This window comes from Protopterus annectens, chromosome 14.part0, assembly GCF_019279795.1.
Source record: "Protopterus annectens isolate FY-2018-M chromosome 14.part0, PAN1.0, whole genome shotgun sequence".
NCBI lineage: Eukaryota > Metazoa > Chordata > Ceratodontiformes > Protopteridae > Protopterus > Protopterus annectens.
The window spans coordinates 583959490-583982525 of NC_056748.1; the positions used below are offsets into that span (position 1 = coordinate 583959490).

General features: G+C 45.8%; 1 protein-coding gene across 2 annotated transcripts in view; it reads left to right on the top strand.

The window, feature by feature from the left end:
* The window catches only part of GLRX3 (glutaredoxin 3), a 669028-nt gene that overhangs the window by 645257 nt on the left and 735 nt on the right, over positions 1–23036 (top strand). The window lies entirely within an intron of this gene.

Consider the following 23036-nt stretch of genomic DNA (forward strand, 5'->3'; position numbering starts at 1 on the left):
GCTACATGCACTGCCTTTTGTCTTATCTACTGTGCCCTGGGTATTCACAAAGTGCCTAGCTCCAGTCATTGCATTTTACAGGCAAAGAAATATTCAGATATACCTATACTTGGACGATTGTCTAATTCAGGCAGAAAGCCAGGACATACTTTTGAATCATCTGGCCTTTGTTCAAAGGGTGCTGACTTGTCTGGGGTACATTATAAACGAAAAGAAATTACACCTGGTACCCTGTCAACAAATTACATTCCTGGGAGCAAGCTTGAATACAACTTCCCAGATGGCTTTCCTCATGCCAGAGAAAATGGATTCATTTGACAGCCTACTTCAAACAAGTGGCCACAAAAATCCAGCTATCTGCAAGGCTGGATATGAGGAAACTGCAATGGTATCTCAAACGCCAAAGGTGTCAACATTCACAGGATCTAGAAGCAATGATTCATATCATACTTCGCCTACGCCTAGAGTTCCTTTGGTGGGCAGAGTCCTGCCACCAAAACAGGGGACTACCATTGACACTACCCCCTGCCGCCCAAACCTTAACAACAGATGCATCAGACTATGCATGGGGGGCTCACCTGGCAGGGAAGTGCATTCAGGGCAAATGGAACCCAAGTCAAATGCACCTGCATATAAATCAAAAGGAAATGTTAGCTGTACAGAATGCTCTGACAGTCTTCCAGGACAACTAATGATAATGATGGACAACACCACTGTCATGTGGTACATAAACAAGCAGGGAGGTACACATTCTTACCCCCTCTGCAGACTAGCCATGGCACTGTGGAACACAGCCTTGAGTTACCAAGTGAATCTGCAAGCTCAATTCCTGCCAGGAAAACTAAATACACTGGCAGACGGACTAAGAAACCTCATGGACCCACACGAGTGGAAACTGGAACCAAGGATTTTCAATATGTTGACAAGCAAGTGAGGGGGCCCAGATATAGGCCTGTTTGTCTCCCCCCAGAAGCATCAATTGGACAAATTTTGCACAAGGATTCCCCACAAGCTAGCTTGGAAAGTGGATGCTCTATCCTTCAGTTGGAAAAGCCTATCAGTTTATGCCTTTCCTCCTCTGCCTCTGCTCTCCAAGGTACTACTAAAGATCAAATTGGACAAGCCAAGGACGATTTTAATTGCACCAGATTGCCCACACCAACACTGGTAACCCCCTCTTGCGCAGTGTGTCACACTTGGCCCCATGGCACCTGCCTCAGACTCCTTCCCTGTTGTCTCAGCAGGTGAACCAGATTCTGCACCCTCAGCTGCAAACCCTGAACCTAGCAGCCTGACTAATTACCTAATCTCTCCTTTACCATCTCTCAGTAAATCAGTGATGGACATAATTTTAGAGGCAAGGAGGCCTAGTACTAGAAAATCTTATGCTGCAAAATGGAAGAGATTTTGTGCCTGGAATCAGTCTCAAGGGATGAGTGCAGCAGTGCCCAATTTACCTCAGATTCTACAATATTTGACTGAGATGCTTCATAAGGGCTTGTCCTTTTCCTCCATCAAAATTCATGCCTCAGCCATTTCAGCTCATTATAGCACAGAGCCCTCCCCTCTTCTCTCACCCACTGCTTAAGCAGTTCCTCAGAGGGGCGAAAAATTTACGGCCACCCAGGAGAGCTCCAACTCCAGCCTGGAACCTTTACTTTGTCTTGGAGAAACTCACTCTTCCTCCTTTCGAGCCAGCTGCTACTGCAGATTCAAAATTCCTTTCCTGGAAAACAGCTTTTCTTTTAGCAATCACTTCTGCAAGAAGGATGTCTGAATTATAGGCCCTTATGGCAATGGAGCCTTTCATCATCTTTCATGCGGACAGGATGTCCCTCAGAACCAATCCCTCCTTCATGCCCAAGGTGGTATCCAGTGTGGCTCTTAATCAATCTATTCATTTGCCTACCTTCTTTCCTAACCCACAGAACAAAGGGGAACGGATACTGCACTCCTTAGATGTGCACAGACAACTTAGATTTTACTTGGACAGGACTAAACCTCAAAGGAAAAATGAACAACTGCTGGTGGCATTTGCTGCAGGGACAGAGGGGAAAGCCATTTCAAAATGGATAGGCCACTGCATTCATTTCTGCTATAAGCACCATGGAGAATCTGTTCCACAGGGCATCAGACCCCATTCAACCAGGGCTGCATCTACCTCCACAGCCTTTCTCAGGAGCGTCCCTACCAGGGACATCCTAGAAGCTGCTTCCTGGAGTTCTGTACATACTTTCACCCAGCATTATCATTTGCCAATTGTCTTTAAAGCCAGAGCTGGCTTTGCCACTGCAGTCTTGCAGGGCCTTATAGGTGGTCCTAATTCTATTTAAATTCCTCCTCCCAACCTTAGCTTTGGGAATCTACCCAAATGTAATGACTGCAACAGTGAAGCACAAAGAACATAGTACAGTTGTGTACACTTACCATAAATGTATATGTTCGAGTGTATTCGCTGTTGCAGTCCTGGTTACCCTCCCTCCAGCCCCCTTTCTTCTTTTGGCTATACCTCTACTCTCCCTTACTATGCTCAAAAAGCTTTTTGGTGGATTTGCTTTTTTGTTGGAGGTATATCCTTGTAATTATAGATTTAATTGCTTCCCATTAGGGGGGCACCTGACATCTGGGGCAAGAAAAACTGATGTAATGGCGTTGGCTGCATGTTTTATACCCTTGATGTCATGGAAGAGGGGACAGCATCCGACACAGGACCCAAGACTTTGTTAATCAGGCCAACTGAGGGCTACTGCAAGCAGATAACCCAAATGTGTAATGACTGCAACATTGAGTACACTCGAACATCTACATTTATGGTAAGTGTACACAACTGTACTTTTCCAAGCTTGCACCAGCCAAAAACTCTCAGCTAAGACCTTAATGCCCCTCTCATAGTCTCTTCAGATCTCGTTGGCCTCGTTCCTCGTCAGACATGCCTAGCCTCTCAAAGTTAAGTGGAAATTTTGTATTTTTTATGTAGTTTTCTCTCAAAACTTTGTTTCTTTTTAGTCAGTTTTGCCTTTTTCTTCACTCACCTATAACCTGCTTCTAATTCCTACCCTCTACCTTTGGTAGTTAACCTTTTACCATCGTTGGTACTGTCCCTCTCTCCTGCCTTTGGTAGGCCCTCTTTTTTTTTTTTTTTTTTTACCACTTGTGGTATTTCTAATACCATTGTTGGTATTCTCTCCTTTCCTTTTATCTTCTCAAAAAAAAAAAAAAAAACTCCCTTTTCTTTTCCCTTGTTGTTGTTTCTGTCTGGATAGCTCTTTGTTGTCAGTATTATGTCAGACAAAGTTAATGTGGGGTTTAAACAGTGTGACAAGTATGGGCGAAAGATGCCCAACTCGGACGGTCACGCTCGCTGCGTTTACTGTTTGGGCGTGGACCATATAAATGCTTCTTGTGACATATGCTCTAGTTTTAGCAATCTCACTCTAGCAGAGCACAAAAACAAATTAATTTTGAAAGGTTTAGTCAAAACGCCCTTTTCGGAGGCTCTGTCTGGGTCGGAGGTCTCACCATCTCCTAAAACCAAGAAACACAAGGAAAAATGGAGTCACTCTGTTCCTACATCCCCGACAGTTATGGACTGAGTCGGCACCGAGCTTCTCCGGTGCCTTTGGCGCAGACCTCTTCAGCACCAGGCCCTGTGTCTTCCCCCTTGCTGCCGTCTCTCTTGACTCCTATTTCGGTTCCAGCTTCGGCACCATCCCCGGCCTTGGTGCCAGTAGCTTATTCAGCTCCACAGACTATGACGTCGGTTCCTAAGGTTGAACATCTCCCAAGAACCAGATACTCCCCAACTTACAACCCTTTTTCGGGGCACCAGTTTAGCCCCTTTCTTGAAAGACCTGATTCTCCTTCAGCAGCCTCCTATAGATCTGCCAGGAGCCTTTCTGAACAAGATGTAGTGTGGGTTGTGGACCAGCTTCTCGCAGCTAGGGGAGTGCCCACCCCGGCTAGACCTTCCATTCCCTTTGGCTCGGAAACCCTTCACAGCATACTCACCTGTTTATCTTCCTCCAGCCTTCTACCCAGGCTTTGGAGAGCTCGGTACCGATGACCACCCCGGTGCATACTGTCTCTGTTCTGACTGCGGAGTTTCCCCTGTGGGCACCAACCTCCTTTGCTGCATCAGCTCCATTGGAGCTGGTACACTCTCGGAGCAGTGTTTGGACTGTCGGCACCCTGGTACCTAGCCCGGCGCCGATTTTTTTGCTGGCGCCATCTATGTCCACGGCTCTGACAGCTTCCAGTCCTCTCGGAGCTCCTCACCTGGATGTGGGCTCCTCAGGGTGGGGTGTGACCCTGGTTCCGAGGTTGTCCTTCTTGGTCCCGGGCTCCTATCCCTCCTTGGGCTGGCCTGCTTTCCAGGTGATGGAGAGGGTCCTTGCCTCCACAGGCTTGCAGTAAGCACCATTGGCATCAACACAAGAGCCCCCCCTCTAGCATGCAGCTATCCCAACCACCTACTTTGGGATCCCGGGCATGGGAGCCGCAAGACCTCCCTTTGAAGGGAACCCTTTCTCCAGAGTCCTAGTCAGAAGATCACACTGGGGAGCCACCCCGGAAGAAACTGTACAAGAGGAAGCACCTTGATTCCCCTGAGGAATCTATCACTGAGGACACAGATTGTGATGAGGGAGAAGGGTCCCCCACGGTTTCCCCCAGACAACGTCTCATTTGGAGACATTCTCAAAATCCTCAATCAGTGGGGAGACTGGAAGTCCTCTAACCCTTCTTCTGAGGAATCAGTGTTCTTGCAGGCCTTCCGTGCCTGGCAATCTACTTCCTGAGTGACCCCACTTGTGGATGAGCTTATAAAGCTGATCGTGCAGTGTCCACAAAAAAACTGAAATGCCGCAAAACAAACCAAACTTGAAAAAGTAAGCCGGCAAGACGTTAAACCTCAGCAGATGCACCAGTTCCAGGCACAGTGATGCTGATAAACTGCAAGTTAAAATTTTATTTTAAGCTCGACAATAATAGGCTTTTCATCAGTGCCCCACATCAACTTCATCAGAAAAACAAACAACACATTCCAGCTTACACCTTAATAAAAAGCTCATAAATCACATGACTACTTGGCAATTAAGCCAATACATTCACAACACCTGCTCAAACCCTTCCCTGAGGACTCAACCTTACTGAACAAGCAATAAGAGGAATATCCATACTTTTGTAAGCCATGCTGAAATAGATAAAAAATAGATAAAGAAATTAAAATGGATGCAATCTACAAAAATAAATACAATAAAATTACCTAATCAAACTTCTTAATTTTAAAATACAAGAAATGGATAACATTCCATTTAAGCCTAGATAATGATAAGCTTCTAGTTTTAGCTGCCAAATTAATTCCTTTTGTTCTAAAAGTAACGTATCTGGACCCCCCCATTGGAAGGAACTACCTGATCAATCACTGAAAAAGTAAATTCATGACCCGGATATTCCTTAACATGCCTGGCAAGCGCATTCTCCAGCTTCTCTTTTTTGATGGCATAAAGGTGTTCATAAAGGCGTTCCTGAAGTTTCCTGTCAGTTTTTCCTATATAAAACACCGGGCATGAAGAGCACCAAATATACCACATGTGAACTGGCACAGTTAAATCTACCCCTGATGGGGTATTTGTTCTCCCCAATACTAAAAAGGTCCCTGCTGTAATAAACTTACTGTATTTACACATATTGCATTTGTACATCCCCCTAACCGGGGCATGGTTCGATTTCATCTGTAGAATACTCTTCAGATTCAACCCCCTCCTAAACACCACCTTGGGTGTGATCTTAAACTGCGAGTTACCTTGCATGTCTAATCGTAAAATACTCCAATTTTTCTTTATGATAGAGGAAATGTCCCCTGCATCAACATTGAAAGTTGTAATAAAACTGCAAAGGTAATTCACATGGGCTTCCATATGGGATGGCTCTGGGTTCTGGGGTGCTACATTATTGCCCAAAATTGGTACGTAGAACCCATTCTTCCTCTTACCGCAAACTTCCTTGACCAATTCTGATATGAGATGGTTCGGGTATCCCCTGTTCAAAAAAAGGCCACGAATAAACTCACATTCTTCAAGGAAGTCGCTGAACTTAGACACCATCCTCGCCACCCTCACCAACTGCCCCTTTACTATCGACCTCTTCTGATGGAAGGGGTGACTGCTCTCAAAATGTAAATAACTGTTAGAAAAAGTTACTTTACGATGAATTTTGGCAGAAAAACAGCCTGAAGGGATATCCTTAAATAACTCCACATCTAAGTAAGAGATCCTGTCCTTAGAAAAATTGAATGTAAATTTCAAAAAACTGGTGGAGGTATTAAAACTATCTAACAGTATCTTAGCCACTTGCCTCTCCCCCTGTAGGATGATAAAAATATTATCCAAGAATCTAGTGTAAAGCAGGGTTTTCTCCTGAATTATAGGATTAGGGAAAACAGACTCTCTCTCCCAGTAAGTCATCACCAAATTGGCAATGCTGGCCCCACAAGGAGACCCCATAGAGACCCCTATTAATTGGTGGAACCAACGATTGTTAAAGGAGAAAAAAATTACAGGTCAGAATGATGTCCAATAATTCCCTCACCATCAGAATGTCTCCAGCAGTTGCCTGTTTAATGGTCATGATAGCTTCAATCCATTCTAACGCTATGGAATGAGGGATGGAAGAGTACAAATCAATAACATCGATTGACAAGAAATTACTATCCTCTGTACAAGGAGTACGATTAACCCTCTCAAGAAATTACCAGGAGTCTTTAGAAATGTGGGACTCACTGGACACATACTTTTTCAAAATAGTGTCCACCACCTTCTCCCCAGCGTAAGTCACACTGCCCCTTGCACTCACCAATTGGCGCATGGGGGGGGGGGGTCATGCACATTCTTATGAATCTTCGGATATCCAAACAGGACAGGTATCCTGGGGTTAGGGGTACAGGTACAGTTAAAAACTTCCACATTAATGACTCCATTAATGAACATGTCATTGAAATAAGTACAGACCCTAGTCACACTCTGATTCAACTCATTTTTCGAAATCTCCCTATAGGTTTCAGATGCCAGAATATTTTCCATTCTCTGAATGTAATCTACCTCTTCCATCACTACCAGTCCTCCCCCCATGTCTGGCTGCATAACCCTCACAGAAGAATTGGTTAACAATTCTAAAAGACACTTCTCATCTTTGTTGATATTATAAGGGACAATTTGTTTACATTTCAATAAATGACGAATGTCTAAGTCACACAATCGTTCAAAAAGCAAAGAGAATGATGTAAAGGGGGATTAAATGTACTTGGAACGTGAAAATCCTTCAGCATCATGACCTGATCACCAAAAATAAGCTGGAAATTAAGCTTTCTAATAAAAAGCCTGAGGTCAGTCAAGGTATTGGCCACATCTGCCCTCCTACTGGTTACAAATGTCAAACCCTTAGCCAGGAGATCCACCAGTGGTGGGGTAAAAACAAACCCTGAATAGTTGTAAATCTTAAAAGTCCTTTCCAGTGTTGGTAACAATCTGACACGGGCTCATTACTGGGAATACTGTAGAAAAGACAGGCAAACCTAATTCCTCCTCCTGGTTCTGTATCTCTGCCTCCTCCCCGGAGAGGGTTGATGGGTTGAGGCATTGTCCTAGAAAATTTTGATCCTCTGCTTCTGGTACTAAATCAGATGGTTCCAGGGTCTGTACTTATTTCAATGACATGCTCATTAATGAAGTCATTAATGTGGAAGTTTTTAACTATATCTGTACCCCTAACCCCAGGATACCTGTCCTGTGTGACTTGCACTGGGGCGAAGGTGGTGGACACAATTTTGAAAAAGCGGTGGTGGTGCTGCGGCAGCGTTGTCGCCTCACAGTAAGACGCTGTCCGGTTCGATTCTCAGCTAGAGCGTTTTCTGCGTGGAGACATGCGTGAATGGGCGTACCTTCGTTGAAAGTTGTGCGTCAGGCGTGGCAAGCCGGTACGTAAAAATCAACTGCCAATCATTAGCGGACTGGAGTTCCGCTGTGGCGACCCCTAACTGGGAAAAGCCGAAAGACACGTGTCCAGTGAGTCCCACATTTCTAAAGACTCCTGGTCATTTCTTGAGAGGGTTAATCGTACTCCTTGTACAGGGGAGAGTAATTTCTTGACAATCGATGTTATTGATTTGTACTCTGTCCATAGCGTTAGAATGGATTGAAGCTATCATGACCTTTAAACAGGCACCTGCTGGGGACATTCTGATGGTGAGGGAGTTATTGGACATCAGTCTGACCTGTAATTTTTTCTCCTTTAACAATCGTTGGTTCCACCAATTAATAGGGGTCCCTGTGGGGTCTCCTTCTGGGGCCAGCGTTGCTAATTTGATGATGACTTACTGGGAGAGAGAGTTTGTTTTCCCTAATCCTATAATTCTGGAGAAAACCCTGCTTTATACTAGATTCTTGGATGATATTTTTATCATCCTACAGGGGGAGAGGGAAGTGGCTGAGACACTGTTAGATAGTTTTAATACCTCCACCAGTTTTTTGAAATGTACATTCAGTTTTTCTGCCAAAATTCATTGTAAAGTAACTTTTTCTAACAGTTATTTACATTTTGAGAGCAGTCACCCCTTCCATCAGAAGAGGTCGATAGTAAAGGGGCAGTTGGTGAGGGTGGCGAGGATGGTGTCTAAGTTCAGCGACTTCCTTGAAGAATGTGAGTTTATTCGTGACCTTTTTTTGAACAGGGGATACCCGGACCATCTCATATCAGAATTGGTCAAGGAAGTTTGCGGTAAGAGAAATAATGGGTTCTACGTACCAATTTTGGGCAATAATGTAGCACCCCAGAACCCCGAGCCATCCCATATGCAAGCCCATGTGAATTACCTTTGCAGTTTTATTACAACTTTCAGTACTGATGCAGGGGACATTTCCTCCATCATAAAGAAAAATTGGAGTATTTTACGATTAGACTTGCAAGGTAACTCACAGTTTGAGATCACACCCAAGGTGCGTTTAGGAGGGGGTTGAATCTGAAGAGTATTTTACAGATGAAATCAAACCATGCCCCGGTTAGGGGGATGTACAAATGCAATATCTGTAAATACTGTAGGTTTATTAAAGCAGGAACCTTTTTTAGTATTGGGGAGACCAAATACCCCATCAGGGGTAGATTTAACTGTGCCAGTTCACATGTGGTATATTTGGCTAGGTGCTCTTCATGCCCGGTGTTTTATATAGGAAAAACTGACAGGAAACTTCAGGAACGCCTTTATGAACACCTTTATGCCATCAAAAAAGAGAAGATGGAGAATGCGCTTGCCAGACATGTTAAGGAATACTCTGGTCATGAATTTACTTTTTCAGTCATTGATCAGGTAGTTCCTTCCAATAGGGGGGATCCAGATACGTTACTTTTAGAACAAAAGGAAATAATTTGGCAGCTAAAACTAGAAGCTTATCATTATCCAGGCTTAAATGGAATGTTATCCATTTCTTGTATTTTAAAATTAAGAAGTTTGGTTAGGTAATTTTATTGTATTTATTTTTGTAGATTGCATCCATTTTAATTTCTTTATCTATTTTTTATCTATTTCAGCATGGCTTACAAAAGTATGGATATTCCTTTTACTGCTTGTTCAGTAAGGTTGAGTCCTCAGGAAAGGGTTTGAGCAGGTGTTGTGAATGTATTGGCTTAATTGCTAAGTAGTCATGTGATTTATGAGCTTTTTATTAAGGTTTAAGCTGGAATGTGTTTGTTTTTCTGATGAAGTTGGTGTGGGACACTGACGAAAAGCCTATTATTGTTGAGCTTAAAATAAAATTTTAACTTGCAGTTTATCAGCATCACTGTGTCTGGAACTGGTGCATCTGCTGAGGTTTATTGTCTTGCCGGCTTCCTTTTTCAGGTTTGATCGTTCAGTGTGCCTGGAAGGCACCGGACAACATAGAACCTGTCCCCCGGAGGCTCGACACAACTCTGTCCACCCCTGAAGACCAGCTCAACTGGTCCAAGCAGTTGACTGTTGATTCCATGGTCGTGGCATCGGCCACCAAGAGGGAACTGGCAGAAGATAGTTACACTGTCCATCCTCCGAACAGGGAGTCTCGGGCCATGGACAGACTAGGGAAGCGGACCTGTGCTTCAACGACTTTTGCCATTCGGTCGCTGAACTATCTGGCACACTTCACTTGCCTCCAAAGAGACCTCATTTCTGAAATGTCTTCCTCTTTGGTGGGGGGTACTACCTGATGAGGTGCATGACACTGTCGCTTCACAGCTAGCTACCCTTGAATCTAGGTCGAACTCCTCGTGTTTGATATCTCACACCACTGAGGAGGCAGCTTAAGCTGCCGCATCAGGCATTGTCATGAGACATCATTCTTGGATGCATTTGTGTGATTTCACAAACCCCTTTAAATCTTCTTTCGTCAACACGCTTGTTGACTATCTGCACTTTTTGGTCCCAAAGTTCAAGACACACTAGCACGAAGTGAGAAAGACGGAAAGACCTTGTCTGCTGTGGGCATATGTTTTCCCACTCCCCCCAGAGATCCTACTCTAGGAACCAGAGGGGAGGGAAATTGTGGTTCAAGAAATCCCAAGGATCTTTTCGTGACACTCGTGGTGAGCAGTCCCCTCGAGGCAGAGGGGGAAACTCATCTGAAAGACTCCCCTTTCGGGGTAGAGGGGGTCCGCATAACCAGGGTGCTAGAGATTCCTTCTCCGGCCGACCCTATCAATGCTCCTGAGCAGTGGCCAGATTGCTTTCCTCTGGAAGCAGTCGGGGGTCGTTTTTCTCTGCACCTACTAGCCTGGCAACTTACTACTACCGATGTTTGGGTGCAGAGAATAATATCCAGAGGCTACCAGAGATACCATTCGATTTAACTCCCAGACTCGTCAAAGGAATCCCTAATGTGCCACCCAATTAGAGGGAGGTAGCAGCCATAGAAATAGAAAAGCTGCTAAGAAAAAAAGTCATCCAACCAGTCCCACCAGACCAGAGAGGATCCAGGTTTTACTCAAGGTTCTTCTTAGTGCCAAAAAAGACAGGTGACCGGAGACCAATCCTGGATCTCAACCTATTGAACAAATTTATCAAACCTGAAAAATTCCGGATGGTCACGGTACAGTCTATTCTCCCCTTTCTAGGGAAGGACAACTGGATGTGCTCTGTAGATCTCCAGGATGCGTATTACCACATAAAGATGGATCTGCTCCCGGAGATTTCTCAGCTTCTGGCTGGGAGCCGATCACTACCAGTTCAGAGCACTGCCATTCAGTCTCTTGACAGCACCCCCGAGTGTTCACCAAATGTATGGCAGTTGTAGTAGCTCATCTTTGAGTACAAGGATTCCAGGTGTTTCCATATTGACAATTGGCTCCTTACCACCTCGACCAGGAATCTTCTAACCCGCAGCCTCTTTTACACTCAAGGGCTTGCTCTCCGCTTGGGGATTACGATCAACTAGGACAAACCTCAAATGTTCCCAACAAAAACACAAATTCATTGGAGTGGTCTTTGACACAACATCCTGTCAAGCTTCCCTTCCTCCTCACAGGCTTTTGAAAAGAAGACACCAGATCCAAGCCCTCCTTCCACAGACCTTTGTATCAGCACGCCTTGTACTGCAACTCTTAGGCTCCATTTCCGTAGTACCACTGGCGAGGTTGCACATGAGAATATTAATAGCTCCTTTCTTCACAATGGGTGATCTTAACCCACCCACTCGACCACATGATATACCTTACAAACCTTTGCAAGAAAGAAATGCTGTGGTGGATGAAGCCAGAATCGAATCTTTGGTGTCGACCATTCTGTGTCCCCCAGCCCAGGGCCACAGTGACCACGGATGCTTCCCTGTTAGGATGGGGGGCATTTCCAGGAAAAGATGGTCCAAGGCACCTGGTACCCCCATGGAGACCAATTTGCACATAAATGTCCTGGAACTGAAGGCAGTTCTGTTAGCGTTGCAAGTGTTCCATACATCCCTCCCTTCTGTGACCATTGCAGTTCAATCGGACAACATGTCAGTCTGGTATATCAACAAGGCGGAACCAGGTCTTACCCCCTGTGTCAGGAAGCCATGAGGATTTGGAACTGGGCGATAGCTTCAAACCACTTTCTTATAGCAACATACACATTCCCGGGAGTTCCAACCTTATTGCAGGCAATCTGAGCAGGAACATCCTGATGCCTCCCGAGTGGTCCCTCAGTCATGTAATAGCAGATCGGATAATCCACCGCTGGGGCAGGCCTTGCTGAAATCTGTTTGCTTTCCCTTTAAACAACAAATGCAGAAGCTACTTTGCCCTAATCCTCCCTTGGGGGGAATCACCGAGGGACGCTCTAGCGCATGGTTGGCCCCCGGGTCTACTGTATGCCTTTCCCCCGGTTCTCCTCATCCCGAAATTCCTCCAGATAGCTCAAAGGTCGGGAAGCAAGGTGATCCTTATTGCCCCTTATTGGCCCCGTCAAGTTGGTTTTCCTTTCCTATGGCCTCATCTGATTCACAGCCCGTAGATCCTGGATCAATCTCAAGGTCTGCTGTCTCATCCTCGGGGATTGATTCACCCCAATCTCCACAGCCTCAAGCTCATAGCTTGGTTCCTCTACTTCCAGTGATTGCCAGGCAGTCTGATATCTCATCTGCCATTTGTGAGATTCTTCTGGCTTCACACAAACCTTCCATTATTTATTCTAGTAAATGGACTAGGTTCTCTACTTGTGCCAAAGATCAGAACATAGACCCTTTCTCTATGCCTATTTAAAATGCCCTTAAATACCTGACTACTCTTCTGCATGCAGAAGCCTCAACATCGACAATCACTGTGCATTTAGCAGGTATCACATATTTTCATAATGGATTTGATAATTCTTCTGTTATAGTAAAAGCCCCTGCAAGTAAGTCAATTGCACGGCTTTAATTCAAACATAGAAACCAGCAAGATAAGCCAGCAAACTGTGATGCTGAAACCAAAATGATTTTGGTTTCAGCATCACAGTTTGCTGGCTTATCTTGCTAAATTATTCTTATCTGAAGTAGTTAACTTCATTTGTCAGCACCTTTGGGAATCAGATCCGACCCGGCAAACTTTCATAGCTTAGATCCGAGCTCCTAGCTCCTCCCCTTCACCCATAATCACCTGCCATCCCTGACTGACCTCAGATCTAGTTTGCCGTGGTCCTTGTCAGCAGCTAGGTTCTTGAGCTCCTGGTATCGCAGGGTTTTTGTAAGAGAAATTTCTCATTTTTTCTTATCCCCCTTAAGTGTGTGTGAGCATTGAGTGTTCAGGTTCCTTTTTTTTGGTGTAAAACTTCCTAGTTTAAACCCTTTAGTTAAACTTTCCCTCCCTCCCCTTCACTGGTCGTTAGTTTTGTGTGTTGTGTGTTTGGGGCCTAACGAGTGGGTTTTCTTTAGGATGTCTGAGGCCCCAAAACCCATCTTTTCTAAGTGCACTGAGTGTGGCCATAAGCTCTCTCCAGCGGATGGCCACACGGTGTGTACGGTGCCTTGAGGTTGAACACCTTTCCTCTGGGTGTTCTATCTACGCGGCGTTCAAGCCCATGGCACTGAAGGACCGGAGGTCGAAGTTAATCCTAGTGGGACTTTTGCCCCCGGATTCGGCTTCGGCCTCCGGTGCTTCTGTGGCCTCCTCCCCTGCTTCGGCGGCGGCCACTCCTGCCTCTCTCCCTCCGGTCGGGACTCAAACTCCCGTTGCAGCACCGGAGGAGAAGGGAGGCCAGGAAAGAAAAAAGGAGGGAGAAGCACCACAAGCAGCGGGCCGAGGCCTCCGCTTCGGCCCCCCCGGCTAAGCGGTCTTCTCCCTCCAGGGCTTCTAGGTCTCCTCCTCGGCTCTGGTCTCCATGCTTCTCACTGGGCCCCAAGGAGGAGGAGACCTGATCTCCGTCGAGGTCATCGAGGCGGCACTCCCGGCTAGCCTCGGTGGCCTCTTCGAGATCAACTCGCAGTCTTTCCGACACAGATTCTGACCAGATGATGCAAAGGTTTCTCCAAGCCCAACTGCAGATGGGTGTGCTCCTGCCTCCCCCCCCCCCCTGGGGGGGAGCTCGACTCCCTTCTTTGCTCCGATAGCTCCTTCTCTGACCCGCTTCCCGGGTTCGGAGCCGAGCAGCCTTGGAGCCGGGGGTGGGTCGGTGCCGACAGTATCTGGTACTTCGGCGCCGACTCTTCCCTCGAGCCTGTCAGGTCCTTTTTTGTCAGATCCGGGCTCTCGGAGCCGTGGGCTGAGCGTCGGATCCGAGGGAATCAGTGTGTCTTCGGCTCCATCTAGGTCGGAGCACACTGGTCCGTCGGATCTGATGGCTTCGGTGCCAACCCCGATCCGTCCATCGGATCCGAGCGAGGGTTTGCTCTCGGATCCCAGAGAAGACCGGCTCTCCCTCTGCTTTCGATGTGGTGGAGAGGGCACTGTTGAGTGCTTCCAGGCCCCCGGTCCTTGCTTCGGCTCCACCCCGCACTCCCTCTCTGTTGGGTCCGGCTTCCATCACCCGGCCCCAGGGACAGCCTGCTTCGATGTCCCAGGTCGTTCCCTTGGAACAGGGCATGGCTGGTGAGACACCCTTGGACAGCCCCCCCGAGGACGTCCCTCACAAGCGAAAGTGCAACAGGAGGTACGTGGACTCCCCCGAGTTCTTGACAGATGACACGGATTTGGATGAAGGGGAAGGCTCTCCTAGGTCACCCCCCCGAGGATGTCTCCTTCGGAGACATCATGGAAATGCTCAAGATAAGAGGGGGTGGTCTGCCCCCAAGGCTTCCTCGGACGAATCTGTGTTCCTGGAGGCATTCGAAGCAGGCCCATCTACCTCTTGGGTGTCCCCTCCACCCAACGCCTTAGTGGACCTTATTACCACTAGGGCGTGGAAGGAGCCGGACACTGTGGAGCCAGTCCCCAAACGCCCGGACAAGAGAAGTAGTCCGCCCTCCGAGAGGTCCCATTGGAGCAAGGGTCCCCCCATACATGCCATGTTGGTGGCGGCGGCCAACAAGAGGGAATTAGCTCAGGAGAGCCCCTGGGTCCATCCACCGAGCATGGAGTCCCATTTGATGGACCATTTAGGGAAGCGGGCTTTTAGTTCAGCGACCTTTTCAGTGAGGTCTCTGAACTACATGGCACATGTTATTCGACTGCAGCGGGACCTTATCAAAGAGTTATGGTGCGTTGCCCCCGGAGTCCATGTCGGTGGAGGAAAAACGGTTGTACTCCACTCGAATGGCCACTCTCAGGTCCATATCTAACACCTCTATGCGGCTGTTGTCCCACGCCACAGAGGGAGCCGCTAGAGCCAGCGGAACAGGCCTCGTCATGCAGCATTAGGCCTGGCTCCGGCATTGCGATTTCGCAGAACCCTTCAAGGCATCATTTGCGAATGCCCCTTTCGATGGTTCTGCCCTGTTTGGCAAGACTGTTCGCGAGACTTTGGTCCAGAGCGAAAAGGACGGGAAGACGTTGTCTGCCGTCTGAGTCTGCTTCTCTGCTCCCGGAGGTCCTTCTCCAAGAACCAAAAGGGACAGAAGAAGATGTGGTTCCGGAAGTCCCAACAATCCCAGTCCACTCCGGACCCCCAGTCCTTCCGTGGCAGAGGAGGACAGGGTGGACGCCGTCCTAGAGGCAGAGGGGGCCTGAGGAATGGTGGGTCCAGAGAAGCTTTCTCTGACCGGCCCACCCAGCGACCCTGAGGGGTTGCCCGACTGCTCCTCTCTGGAGGCAGTCGGGGACGTTTTTTTGAGGCACCTGGCAGCTTGGGAGTCCATCACAACAGACCGCTGGGTGCTTCGCATCATATCCAGAGGATACCAAATTCCCTTTTCTCACATCCCTCACCAACCCAAACGCCTCCCCGACGTCCCACCTGATCAGAGGGAGGCTGCAGCTGCGGAAATTCAGCAGCTCTTAGGAAAAAGAGCCATCCAACACGTCCCCCCAGACCAGTTCGGATCGGGTTACTACTCCAAGTTCTTTTTGGTGCGAAAAAAGACGGGGGACTTAAGGCCAATCCTCGATTTCTCCCTCCTGAACCTGTCAGTAACCAAAGAAAAGTTCCGGATGGTCACCCTTTAATCCATTCTCCCCCTGTTGCAGGAGAGCTACTGGATGTGCTCGATAGACCTCAAGGATGCGTATTACTACATATTGATGGACAAACGATCCAGGAGGTTTCTCCGCTTCCAGCTAGGAGCCAGTCATTATCAGTTCAGGGTCCTTCCCTTCGGTCTCACCTCAGCCCCCAGGGTGTTCACCAAGGTATTAGCAGTGATAGCGGCCCACCTGAGGCTTCAGGGAATGCAGGTGTTCCCATACCTAGACGACTGGCTCCTGACCATCCCAACAAGGCATCTACTCTGCTCAGCCAGGAATTACTTTCTCCACCTTGCTTCCCGGCTGGAGATCACCGTCAACACGGACAAATCCTTTCTCAACCCAGCTCAAGTGATGGACTTTATCTGGGCCAGATTAGACACCAACAACTTACTAGCCTTCTTAACCACCGAACGACTTCACACCCTGAGACTTCATGTGCGGGCCATTTTACTATCGTCGGCTCCCCTGGCAGGATTGGTCCTGAGGGCTCTGGGCTCCATGGCGGCCACAATTACCCTGCTCCCCACGGCCCGCCTGAATATGAGGGTTTTGCAGTGGATTCTCCAAGTCCAATGGTCCTTCCATCGATACCCTCTCAGTCACCCCATTCCCCTCAGCAAGGCTTACAAAAGGGCTCTCGCATGGTGTTTACAATCACCGGACTTCCAAGCGGGATGCCCTTTCTCCATGGCCCCTCCTCTCGCCACGGTGACCACGGACGCCTCTCGCCTCGGGTGGGGGGGCATTATGCGGGCAGGACGGTCCAAGGCATGTGGAACGATGCAGAGACCTCATTGCATTTAAATGTCCTAGAGAATGAGGGCAGTGCTGTTGTCGTTGCAAGCACTTCAGAGCCTTCTTTCTACAGGAACAGTTGCAGTTCAGTCAGACAACATGTCGGTGGTCTGATACATCAACAAACAAGGGGGAACCAGGTCCTACCCACTCTGTCGAGAAGCTATGAGAGTGTGGGAATGGGCGATCTCCACCAACCGCTTTCTTATTGCAATGCACATTCCGGGACGGTCCAACATCCTGGCGGACAAACTCAGTCACACCATTCTGTCTCCTTACGAGTGGTCTCTCAATCCCCAGGTAGTGAAGCGGATATTTGCCGTATGGGGACAACCCAGTTGCGATCTCTTCGCCTCTCCGTCAAACACGAAATGCAACAGCTACTTCGCTCTAATTCCAGAGAGACGCTCTGGTGCATGCTTGGCCTCCCGGTCTACTCTATGCTTTCCCTCCTCTACCTCTGATGCTGAAGCTTCTACAGAAAGCCAGTCAGTTGGGGAGCAAAATGATCCTCATTGCCCCATTCTGGCCTCGTCAAGCTTGGTTCCCTTACCTCTGGTCTCATCTGGTGAATCCACCTTGGATTCTAGATCCCCTCCTGGATCTGATTTCCCACCCCCTAGGCCTCCCAGTCCCGAACCTGGACAATCTCAAGCTTACGGCTTGGTTGCTCCAGTTCCACTCGTAGCTAGGACTCCCGGTATCTCCTCCCCAGTTAAAGCTATCCTAGTAGCAGCACACAAGCCCTCTACTAGGAAAGTCTGTAGGAGTAAATGGAAAAGTTTCATTATTTGGGCGGAGCGTCAGAACCTAGACCCTTTCACAGCTCCATTGCCCGCCGTCTTGGATTTCCTTTCAGGGCTTTTTCATCGGGGGCTAGCTGTTCCACAGTCAAAGTTCAACTAGCAGCTATCTCTCATTACCACGTGGGACACGAATTGGGTCCATTGATCACCACAAAGTTATGTAAGACCTTTCTGAAGGGCACCTTCCTACTCAGACCTCCAATAAAGGAAGTAGTGCCTCCCTGGGATTTGGCTTTAGTACTTCAGGCCTTGACAGCTCCCCCCCTTTGAACCTGCAGCTTCAGCTGATCTCAGACATTTGTCATGGAAAACGGCCTTTCTCATCGCTATTACTTCAGCTAGGAGGGTTTCTGAACTTCAAGCCCTATGTGTAAAACCTCCTTACTTGACCTTCCACAAGGATAGGGTTTATCTCAGGACCAATCCCTGGTTCCTTCCTAAGATCGCCTCCGAGGCAAATATTAACCAATCCATTAATCTGCCAGTTTTCTTTCCTGAATACCAGAACAAAGGAGAATACAAACTACATTCTCTAGATGTGCATAGACAGCTGCGTTTTTACATTCATAGAACGGCTGGTCATAGACTATCCGACCAGTTGTTCATCTCCTTTGCAAAATTTAATTTAGGCAAATCTGTGTCGAAGGTCACCTTGTCGAGGTGGATTTCACAATGCATCCTTTTGGCTTATGAAAGTTCTGGCAGGCCCGCACCTCAGGGAGTCCGTGCCCACTCTACTCGGTCCATGTCTACTTCTACTGCCTTTCGGTCTAGAGTACCCCTGGATGATATTTGCTCAGCAGCCACTTGGGCTTCACCTCATACCTTCATCAACCATTATAAATTGGATATTATCTCTCGAGGGAGAGCATCCTTTGGCTCTGCAGAGCCGGCAATCTTTCATGGCTTAGATCCGAGCTCCTAGCTCCTCCCCTTCACCCATAATCCTCTGCCATCCCTGACTGACCTCAGATCAAGTTTGCCCATAACCAATAAGGTTGAAAAAGGAAACTAACTACCTTCCTTAAAGGGCAGAGTGAAAACTTCTGGCCAAATAACATCCGAAGGTTAGGGGGAAGGAGGGTGGGATGGTTGCAGACAAATGAAGTCTACCTACTCAGATGGAACGTTATGGTGAGTACATAACTTCTTATTATGTCACACCGTCTGGGCAAAGCCTTTTTGAAAGGAGTATTACACGTTAAACCTCCTGTCAAGCCCCCCATATAACCCTGGGACTTGCCTTTGGTACTTCAGTCATTAACAAGCCCTCCTTTCGAGCCTTCTGATTCATGTGATATAAAATTTTTATCATGGAAGACACTACTTCTAGTAGCACTTACCTCAGCTAGAAGAGTGTCCGAGTTGCTAGCCCTGAGTGTCAAGAAATCTTACTTGAACTTCCACAGCGATAGTGTCTCTTTGTACTTGACCCTTCCTTCTTGCCCAAGGTCATTTCTGGATTTTCCATTAATCAATCTATTGACCTGCCAGTTTTCGTCCCTCAGCATTCAAACAGATGGAAGTATCTTTTGCACACACTTGATGTTCATAGGCAGCTTTGTTTTTATTTGGACAGGACTAAATCTTTCAGGAAAACAGATCAGTTGTTTGTGGCCTTTGCGGGACCCAGATTGGGTAAACCTGTCTCCAAAGTGACTCTATCCTCCTGGCTTAGAAACGTCATTACCTTTATCTACCATCAGAATAAACTATCCTTACCTTCCGGTATAAAGGATCATTCTAATAGATCGATGGCTACTTCTGTGGCTTTTCATTCCAGAGCCTCTATAGATGATTGTCTGCACAGCAGCCACTTGGACAAGACCTCATACCTTTATCACTCATTACAGATTGGATTTGGCCTCCAAGGTGTGGGCATCTTTTGGCTCTATGGTGCTGAGGAATATCCTTCCTTAGGGCCACCCAGCAGGCAAACTCGAACTGAAGAGACTATGAGAGGGGCATTATGGGTAGGTCTTAGCTGAGAGTTTTTGGCTGGCGCGAGCTTGGAAACGGCTGTTTTGGTTCCGAGGACGGAACCGAAATCTTATCAGTAATGAATGAATGAATGAAGATCTACAACACAGATGGAACGTTATGGTAAGACATAACTTCTTTTTCTGTCTAGCCTAGCCTGGTTTTTGCATCATGGGGAGTAATATGTAAATTCACTCTGAACTCCTGCTACTGAGTTCATGTCTTCCATGTCAAATATTTATAAATTTCTTCACACATTACCCTCCTTTGTTATATTTTCCCCTTCTGGGTCCCCCAGACACAGCTTCCTTGCTTTAAATCAAATTCTAGCCTCCACCTGTAAGTAATATTCCTTGCTGAAAACTGATTATTTCTCCCAGAATTTTCTTAAGCTCCATTATAGCAGTTTTAGGTGGAATATAAGTACATGCCAGTGTAATCCTCCTCCCTTGCCAGTAACCCCTTAGTATTACATAATTGTCATTATTATCTTTTTTTATCCTCTTCTATCACTATTGAAGCTCCTCTTGCAATTATTATAAGTACCCCTCTCTTCCTTTGTCCCAGGTGTTCCGCTGAATAACCATCCTGAAACCTTTCTTTATCAAATTCACATGTTCTGTTCTTTCCAAATGTGGCTCCTGTAGCATAGGTATTTGCATTGTATATTTTTAGTATAGCTCACTACTTTTTCTTTTTTTGTATATATCTGTGAGACCATTAATATTTAAAGATAATATCAAAAGGGCCATTATGTTAAAAAGTTATTCTCACCTTTTATTTGTAACAGCTTTTTTGTTAAGTATCTAGTTTAATCTTTTGTGTTACATGCAGACACTGTTTGGCAGGTTGACCTTTTATACAGTTGTTTCTTGTCGTATCCATTTGAGCCTATGCCACACCTTAAAAAACATTGTTTTATTGAAAGTCCACAAAAAAAGAAAAAAATACACCCCAAAACACTCAAAATCCTATTAACTTAATACACAAAACTGTGTACCTCTTCAAATGTTAAAGTTTTACCCTTCATAATAGGACAAATTGTCCCAAAGTGATAGCCACAGTAACAGACCTGGGTTAACCTAAAAGGAAGGTTATCCATGCTGAGAATTATGGTAATGCTTGTACTTCTGCCAAGTGCTTTCTAGTTTTGTCTTATCTTTATTGCTTTGCCAGAATGAGAAAATACTTGTTGCTTTCAGGAAACCATTTCCTAACCATTGAAAGAAAGCCATTAAAAGAAAGAAATATTCTGTTTTTTTTTTTTTTTTTTTTTTGCTCTTTATCAGATTGTCTCCATGGAGACATGAGAACCAGGTACAGAGTTGGTTCTTCAAGTATTTATTTACTTGCTAGAGGAGAGCTTTATTATATTCAATGTTCATGTTTATTTGCTTTCTCTTAAAACTTGTTACTTGATAAATCCAAGAGCTTTAATCCAGTCATTCCCCTATGCAAGAACGAGAAAAAGCACATACTTTGTTTCTTGTATTATGCTGTTTGAACAGACCTTTCTTCTTGTTTAGATTTTACAAAGCAGTGCCTAGAATTCTTAAAACTGAACAAGGAGAAAGAGAAGGAAAACACAGGGGCACTTGTTTACTTTAGTATCCCCTTACACTTGAAAATAACTGAGAAAGCTACTTTATAGCATGCATAGATCATGCACTATACATATATTACTGTTAAGAACATAAGTTTGTTTTACTTACAGTTAACACTTTCCTTCCTCTTCCCCTCTCCTAGGTTTTCCTCCAAACGTTAATGACATGAAGTGGGGCATATGCTTTAAAGTCCCCTACAAGTTTAACAAAGTCTTACGTTGCTGGTTTTATTCCTTTGTATCTCCATCTCCCCAATCCAGTCTCTCCTTCCTTGCCAGCGTACTCTTCATTCTTCTAGCCAACTGTTGTGATTTTTTTCTGTCAAGCATTTTCTGTTGGAACACTGTAAAAGGTTTCACTGGCAGAGTCTCTCTGGTCTTTCTTACCAGAACAACAAGAAGCAGAATCTCATCTTGTTTCACAGCTCACTTTTTGTTGGATAAAATTTATATTTCTTCCTTGGCATGTTCTCCATCAAAAAATGAGTTTGTCCCTTCATGAAAGAATATTCTGAAGACAGCTGGATACAACAGTTAGAATCTTGCACCTGCTTCTCGACATTCCATGATTAGTGGAATAAATGTATTCCTCTTCTGTCTGGTGTACAGTGAATAATCATTTTCCACAAACACTCTACTGTCTCCCAATTTTAGTACTGTGTCCTTTTGACAATTTTGTCAGAATCAACTCCTTCTGCTGATAGAATTGCATCTTTACTATTAAAGGTCTAGGTTGCTTTCTCATGGCCAGGTTTGGAACATACAATGTGCCATTTCAGTTAATTGCTCCTGATGTGGAATACCTGCCCAGCTGGTTATTTGTGCTTTCATAAAATCAATACCATCCGTTCCTTCCAGCTTCTCTGGTACAGCAGAAAATCTCAGATTTTCCCTGCATGTTCTGTCCTTTAATTCCATTATTTTTTTAAACATCTCTTCTTGAGCAGTTTGGTATTCAGCCAGCCTTTTTTTCATTTCAACTTACTATTTTTGCAGTTTTATCACCTCATCTAAATATCCGTTTAAAGCTTCTTACATTTTGTCCAGCCTTTTGTTGTTGATGTACGTCATCAGTGTTTGTTTTAATCAGCTCTGAATACGTTTGAATTATTTTTTCCTCTAGGTTACTGGAAGTCTTGTTTTGCACCAAAGCTGGAGCTGGCAAGGCTTTTTGCTAAACAGATGTAGAATTCTTCCTAGACAGTTTTTTTCCTTACCTTTTCTGGTTGATTTTCTTTCAGGTTTTCTGAATTTCTTTTTTGCTGGTATCCAGGCAGTGCACTTACTAGGAAGTTACTGAAATTTACCCAGAAAATGAGTTCTAAGCAGTAACTGAAATTTACCCAAAAATGAGTTCACTGGCTCTCTTTTTCTGAGTTTCTGTTTTCACACTAGGAGAGTTGAAATTAAGTTTTTACTTAATATGCAGCCATCTTGGAAGTGTCACGAATCTTATGACCTTGAAGTCACAGTCCATGCCATCTGCTTTGAAGTCAGACTTAAAAGTGAGGCAGAGTCAGATCAACTTGCATGCTGCTAGGGAATGTGCATGTCTACCTATATTTTTTGTCTAGTATACCATTGTGGTGTACACTGTAGGTATTTTTTTTTCACATGCGGAATGGAATGGGAAAGCTCTTTTGCGTGTTTCCCCATCCCCATTCTACTCTTGCAGATGAAGTTTCTCATTAGATAGGATAAGATTAATTATGTTTGTCCTGTAGTTGCCAAGAAGAACAAAGCTTCAAGGACTTTGAGTC